The following is a 7,891-nucleotide window of genomic DNA, read 5'->3' as shown; positions in this document are numbered from 1 at the left end:
GCTGTAGCTACCTCTGTGTCGTCAGTGCTCGTCCATAATTGTATACCTACCTGTGGTGGGGTTTTTTTTTCTATCTTCTTCATACTAGTAGTTTAGGAGTCTGCTGACAGTGTACAGCAGGTCCGTCATTATATTATATATACCTGCAGTAGTGATATATATATATTTTTTATATCATTATCATCTCTATACTAGCAGACGCAGTACGGTAGTCCACGGCTGTAGCTACCTCTGTGTCGTCAGTGCTCGTCCATAATTGTATACCTACCTGTGGTGGGTTTTTTTTTTCTATCTTCTTCATACTAGTAGTTTAGGAGTCTGCTGACAGTGTCCAGCAGGTCCGTCATTATATTATATATACCTGCAGTAGTGATATATATATATTTTTTATATCATTATCATCTCTATACTAGCAGACGCAGTACGGTAGTCCACGGCTGTAGCTACCTCTGTGTCATCAGTGCTCGCCCATAATTGTATACCTACCTGTGGTGGGGTTTTTTTTTCTATCTTCTTCATACTAGTAGTTTAGGAGTCTGCTGACAGTGTCCAGCAGGTCCGTCATTATATTATATATACCTGCAGTAGTGATATATATTTTTTTTTATATCATTATCATCTCTATATTAGCAGACGCAGTACGGTAGTCCACGGCTGTGGCTACCTCTGTGTCGTCAGTGCTCGTACATAATTGTATACCTACCTGTGGTGGGGTTTTTTTTTTTCTATCTTCTTCATACTAGTAGTTTAGGAGTCTGCTGACAGTGTCCAGCAGGTCCGTCATTATATTATATATACCTGCAGTAGTGATATATATATATTTTTTATATCATTATCATCTCTATACTAGCAGACGCAGTACGGTAGTCCACGGCTGTAGCTACCTCTGTGTCGTCAGTGCTCGTCCATAATTGTATACCTACCTGTGGTGGGGGGTTTTTTCTATCTTCTTCATACTAGTAGTTTAGGAGTCTGCTGACAGTGTCCAGCAGGTCCGTCATTATATTATATATACCTGCAGTAGTGATATATATATTTTTTTTATATCATTATCATCTCTATACTAGCAGACGCAGTACGGTAGTCCACGGCTGTAGCTACCTCTGTGTCGTCAGTCACTCGTCATCCATAAGTATACTAGTATCCATCCATCTCCATTGTTTACCTGAGGTGCCTTTTAGTTGTGCCTATTAAAATATGGAGAACAAAAATGTTGAGGTTCCAAAAATAGGGAAAGATCAAGATCCACTTCCACCTCGTGCTGTAGCTGCTGCCACTAGTCATGGCCGAGACGATGAAATTCCATCAACGTCGTCTGCCAAGGCCGATGCCCAATGTCATAGTACAGAGCATGTAAAATCCAAAACACAAAATATCAGTAAAAAAAGGACTCAAAAATCTAAAATAAAATCGTCAAGGAGAAGCGTAAACTTGCCAATATGCCATTTACCACACGGAGTGGCAAGGAACGGCTGAGGCCCTGGCCTATGTTCATGGCTAGTGGTTCAGCTTCACATGAGGATGGAAGCACTCAGCCTCTCGCTAGAAAAATGAAAAGACTTAAGCTGGCAAAAGCACAGCAAAGAACTATGCGTTCTTCGAAATCACAAATCCACAAGGAGAGTCCAATTGTGTCGGTTGCGATGCCTGACCTTCCCAACACTGGACGTGAAGAGCATGCGCCTTCCACCATTTGCACGCCCCCTGCAAGTGCTGGAAGGAGCACCCGCAGTCCAGTTCCTGATAGTCAGATTGAAGATGTCAGTGTTGAAGTACACCAGGATGAGGAGGATATGGGTGTTGCTGGCGCTGGGGAGGAAATTGACAAGGAGGATTCTGATGGTGAGGTGGTTTGTTTAAGTCAGGCACCCGGGGAGACACCTGTTGTCCGTGGGAGGAATATGGCCATTGACATGCCTGGTGAAAATACCAAAAAAATCAGCTCTTCGGTGTGGAAGTATTTCAACAGAAATGCGGACAACAGGTGTCAAGCCATGTGTTGCCTTTGTCAAGCTGTAATAAGTAGGGGTAAGGACGTTAACCACCTCGGAACATCCTCCCTTATACGTCACCTGCAGCGCATTCATCATAAGTCAGTGACAAGTTCAAAAACTTTGGGCGACAGCGGAAGCAGTCCACTGACCAGTAAATCCCTTCCCCTTGTAACCAAGCTCACGCAAACCACCCCACCAACTCCCTCAGTGTCAATTTCCTCCTTCCCCAGGAATGCCAATAGTCCTGAAGGCCATGTCACTGGCAATTCTGACGAGTCCTCTCCTGCCTGGGATTCCTCCGATGCATCCTTGAGTGTAACGCCTACTGCTGCTGGCGCTGCTGTTGTTGCTGCTGGGAGTCGATGGTCATCCCAGAGGGGAAGTTGTAAGACTACTTTTACTACTTCCACCAAGCAATTGACTGTCCAACAGTCCTTTGCGAGGAAGATGAAATATCACAGCAGTCATCCTGCTGCAAAGCGGATAACTGAGGCCTTGGCATCCTGGGCGGTGAGAAACGTGGTTCCGGTATCCATCATTACTGCAGAGCCAACTATAGACTTGATTGAGGTACTGTGTCCCCGGTACCAAATACCATCTAGGTTCCATTTCTCTAGGCAGGCGTTACCGAAAATGTACACAGACCTCAGAAAAAGACTCACCAGTGTCCTAAAAAATGCAGTTGTACCCAATGTCCACTTAACCACGGACATGTGGACAAGTGGAGCAGGGCAGACTCAGGACTATATGACTGTGACAGCCCACTGGGTAGATGTATTGACTCCCGCCGCAAGAACAGCAGCGGCGGCACCAGTAGCAGCATCTCGCAAACGCCAACTCTTTCCTAGGCAGGCTACGCTTTGTATCACCGCTTTCCAGAATACGCACACAGCTGAAAACCTCTTACGGCAACTGAGGAAGATCATCGCAGAATGGCTTACCCCAATTGGACTCTCCTGTGGATTTGTGGCATCGGACAACGCCAGCAATATTGTGTGTGCATTAAATCTGGGCAAATTCCAGCACGTCCCATGTTTTGCACATACCTTGAATTTGGTGGTGCAGAATTATTTAAAAAATGACAGGGGCGTGCAAGAGATGCTGTTGGTGGCCAGAAGAATTGCGGGACACTTTTGGCGTACAGGCACCACGTACAGAAGACTGGAGCAACACCAAAAACGCCTGAACCTGCCCTGCCATCATCTGAAGCAAGAAGTGGTAACGAGGTGGAATTCAACCCTCTATATGCTTCAGAGGTTGGAGGAGCAGCAAAAGGCCATTCAAGCCTATACAACTGACCACGATATAGGAGGTGGAATGCACCTGTCTCAAGCGCAGTGGAGAATGATTTCAACGTTGTGCAAGGTTCTGCAACCTTTTGAACTTGCCACACGTGAAGTCAGTTCAGACACTGCCAGCCTGAGTCAGGTCATTCCCCTCATCAGGCTTTTGCAGAAGAAGCTGGAGACATTGAAGGAGGAGCTAACACTGAGCGATTCCGCTAGGCATGTGGGACTTGTGGATGGAGCCCTTAATTCGCTTAACAAGGATTCACGGGTGGTCAATCTGTTGAAATCAGAGCACTACATTTTGGCCACCGTGCTCGATCCTAGATTTAAAACCTACGTTGTATCTCTCTTTCCGGCAGACACAAGTCTGCAGGGGTTCAAAGAACTGCTGGTGAGAAAATTGTCAAGTCAAGCGGAACGCGACCTGTCAACATCTCCTCCTTCACATTCTCCCGCAACTGGGGGTGCGAGGAAAAGGCTCAGAATTCCGAGCCCACCCGCTGGCGGTGATGCAGGGCAGTCTGGAGCGACTGCTGATGCTGACATCTGGTCCGGACTGAAAGACCTGCCAACGATTACGGACATGTCGTCTACTGTCACTGCATATGATTCTCTCACCATTGAAAGAATGGTGGAGGATTATATGAGTGACCGCATCCAAGTAGGCACGTCAGACAGTCCGTACGTATACTGGCAGGAAAAAGAGGCAATTTGGAGGCCCTTGCACTAACTGGCTTTATTCTACCTAAGTTGCCCTCCCACAAGTGTGTACTCCGAAAGAGTGTTTAGTGCCGCCGCTCACCTTGTCAGCAATCGGCGTACGAGGTTACTTCCAGAAAATGTGGAGAAGATGATGTTCATTAAAATGAATTATAATCAATTCCTCCATGGAGACATTCACCAGCAGCAATTGCCTCCACAAAGTACACAGGGAGCTGTGATGGTGGATTCCAGTGGGGACGAATTGATAATCTGTGAGGAGGGGGATGTACACGGTGATGAATCGGAGGATGATGATGAGGTGGACATCTTGCCTCTGTAGAGCCAGTTTGTGCAAGGAGAGATTAATTGCTTCTTTTTTGGTGGGGGTCCAAACCAACCCGTCATTTCAGTCACAGTCGTGTGGCAGACCCTGTCACTGAAATGATGGGTTGGTTAAAGTGTGCATGTCCTGTTTATACAACATAAGGGTGGGTGGGAGGGCCCAAGGACAATTCCATCTTGCACCTCTTTTTTCTTTCATTTTTCTTTGCGTCATGTGCTGTTTGGGGAGTGTTTTTTGGAAGGGCCATCCTGCGTGACACTGCAGTGCCACTCCTAGATGGGCCAGGTGTTTGTGTCGGCCACTAGGGTCGCTTATCTTAGTCACACAGCTACCTCATTGCGCCTCTTTTTTTTCTTCTTTGCGTCATGTGCTGTTTGGGGAGTATTTTTTGGAAGGGCCATCCTGCGTGACACTGCAGTGCCACTCCTAGGTGGGCCAGGTGTTTGTGTCGGCCACTAGGGTCACTTATCTTAGTCACACAGCTACCTCATTGCGCCTCTTTTTTTTCTTCTTTACGTCATGTGCTGTTTGGGTAGTATTTTTTGGAAGGGCCATCCGGCCTGACACTGCAGTGCCACTCCTAGATGGGCCAGGTGTTTGTGTCGGCCACTAGGGTCGCTTAGCTTACTCACACAGCTACCTCATTGCGCCTCTTTTTTTCTTTGCGTCATGTGCTGTTTGGGGAGTGTTTTTTGGAAGGGCCATCCTGCGTGACACTGCAGTGCCACTCCTAGATGGGCCAGGTGTTTGTGTCGGCCACTTGGGTCGCTGAGCTTAGTCACACAGCTACCTCATTGCGCCTCTTTTTTTCTTTGCGTCATGTGCTGTTTGGGGAGTGTTTTTTGGAAGGGCCATCCTGCGTGACACTGCAGTGCCACTCCTAGATGGGCCAGGTGTTTGTGTCGGCCACTTGGGTCGCTGAGCTTAGTCATCCAGCGACCTCGGTGCAAATTTTAGGACTAAAAATAATATTGTGAGGTGTGAGGTGTTCCGAATAGACTGAAAATGAGTGGAAATTATGGTTATTGAGGTTAATAATACTTTGGGATCAAAATGACCCCCAAATTCTATGATTTAAGCTGTTTTTTAGGGTTTTTTGAAAAAAACACCCGAATCCAAAACACACCCGAATCCGACAAAAAAAATTTGGTGAGGTTTTGCCAAAACGCGTTCGAACCCAAAACACGGCCACGGAACCGAACCCAAAACCAAAACACAAAACCCGAAAAATTTCCGGTGCACATCTCTAGTTTAAAGACCTGCTGGTGAGACAATTGTAAATTCAAGCGGAACGTGACCCATCCACAGCTCCTCCTTTATTTTCTCCTGCAACTGTGACTGCAAGGAAAAGGATAACATTTCCAAACCCACCCACTGGTGGTGATGCAGGGCAGTCAGGAGCAAGTGCTGACATCTGGTCCAGGCTGTAGGACCTGCCAACAATTACTGACATGTCTTCTGTCACTGCATATGATGCTGTCACCATTGAAAGAATGTTGGAGGATTATATGAGTGACAGCATCCAAGTAGGCATGTCAGACAGTCCGTATGTACACTGGCAGGATAAAGAGGCAATTTTGAGGCCCTTGCACAACCTGTCTTTATTTTACCTAAGTAGCCCCCCCTCCAGTGTGTAATCCGAAAAAGAGTGTTTAGTGTAGCCGGTTACCAGCAATTGCCTCCAGAAAGTACACAGGGACCTGTTATGGTGGATTCCAGTGGGGACAAATTAATACTCTGTGAGGAGGAGGATGTAAACACTGAAAGGGGTGAGGAATCGGAGGATGAGGATGACATATTGCCTCGGTAGAGCCAGTTTGCGCAAGAAGAAATTAAATTGCTTCTTTTTTGGTGGGGGGATTAATTGCTTCTTTTTTTGTGGGGGCCCAAACAAAACAATCATTTTAGCCATAGTCAACTGGCAGACCCTGTCACTGAAATGATTGGTTTGTTAAAGTGTGCATGTCCTGTTTATACAACATAAGGGTGGGTTGGAGGGCCCAAGGATAATTCATCTTGCACCTATTTTTTTTTTCTTTGCATTATTTGCTGTTTGGGGCCTAGTTTTTAAAACTGTCATCCTGTCTGACACTGCAGTGCCACTCCTAGATGGGCCAGGTGTTTGTGCCGCACACTTGTGTCGCTTAGCTTAGTCACCCAGCGACCTCATTGCACCTCTTTTTCTTCTTTGCATTATGTGCTCTTTGGGGCCTAGTTTTTAAAGCTGCCATCCTGTCTGCCACTGCAGTGCCACTCCTAGATGGGCCAGGTGTTTGTGCCGCACACTTGTGTCACTTAACAAAGTCATCCAGCTGCCTTGGTGCAACCTTTTGGCCTAAAAACATTATTGTGAGGTGTGACGTGTTCAGAATAGACTGGAAATGAGTGGAAATTAATGTTATTGAGGTTAATAATACCGTAGGATCAAAATTACCCCCAAATTCTGTGATTTTAGCTGTTTTTGTGTTTTTTTCAAAAATCATCCAGATCTAAAACCAAAACCCGAAAGGGTGGTTTTGGAGAAACCAATCCAGATCCAAAACACGAGCGAAGATCCAGATCCAAAACCAAAACACAAAACACGAAAAGTGCCCACCGCACATCTCTGCTCTTAAGCAACATAGACTGTGAAACTCCTAGCTGAGAAGCTTTGCAAATGTGACATTAAGTATTGGTGGGGTTTTTCCTCTTAGTTTTCAAGATACAAGCACTGCATGTTCCTTTCTGACTTTGATTACTTTGGTTCTGCTCTGAGCCTCAATAAGATTATAGTCCCTATAGGGCCTCCAACTTTTAATGTCTCCTTCATCTGACCTTCCCAAACGTGAGAAATGGCAGACAGTTCATTGCTCCGACAAACCCCTAAGACCTTAAGAATTGACAAAGGACAAGGACACTACCTGAATTCTGTTTGGCATTGTGCTTAGGTTTTGTGCATGAATATTTGTTTTTCTTCTACAGATTCTGTACCTACTCTTGCAAGTTTCCTACATCACCTCTTCTTGGCTAGAACTGTTCCTTGTGCCTGCTATATCTGAATAATAGTATTTGTTTAATAGCATTTGTTTCATTACATCTCATCATTTATGAGTGCCATTACTATTTCAGCATTCTACTACACATTAAGGAATCCCACTCCTTTCCCAGAGTGATTTAGTATATTACCTTTTACTATTCTTTTTCTCTCCTGTAGTTCTATTTTTTCCCTCTTCTCTTTTCTTTCCATACCATACTCCGCCAATACTCTTGCAGGTTGTCTTTATAATATTTCTGACTTGGATAACTTAAGGTGACCACTTACTGAAGCTCTTCACTCCCTAAAAGGTGACAATGCTGTTATCCAGTAGATACCAATCAGTACTGTGCTCATTATTGATGCTTTACCAACCCTTTCTTCCCTATACCAGATTTTTCTAAGAACTTCCAGTGCAAATCTAAATGCCTAGCAATTCAATTGGATAAACAGCTAGCTTTGTCTAATGACACAGTTCATAAGTTGGAGGAGGGGGAGAGTGTTTACTTGTCAAGTAAACAATATTTAATCAACTCTTTAACCATGGTGA

Source organism: Pseudophryne corroboree, chromosome 1, assembly GCF_028390025.1.
Source record: "Pseudophryne corroboree isolate aPseCor3 chromosome 1, aPseCor3.hap2, whole genome shotgun sequence".
Taxonomy (NCBI): domain Eukaryota; kingdom Metazoa; phylum Chordata; class Amphibia; order Anura; family Myobatrachidae; genus Pseudophryne; species Pseudophryne corroboree.
Note: the sequence above shows the minus strand (reverse complement) of the source record.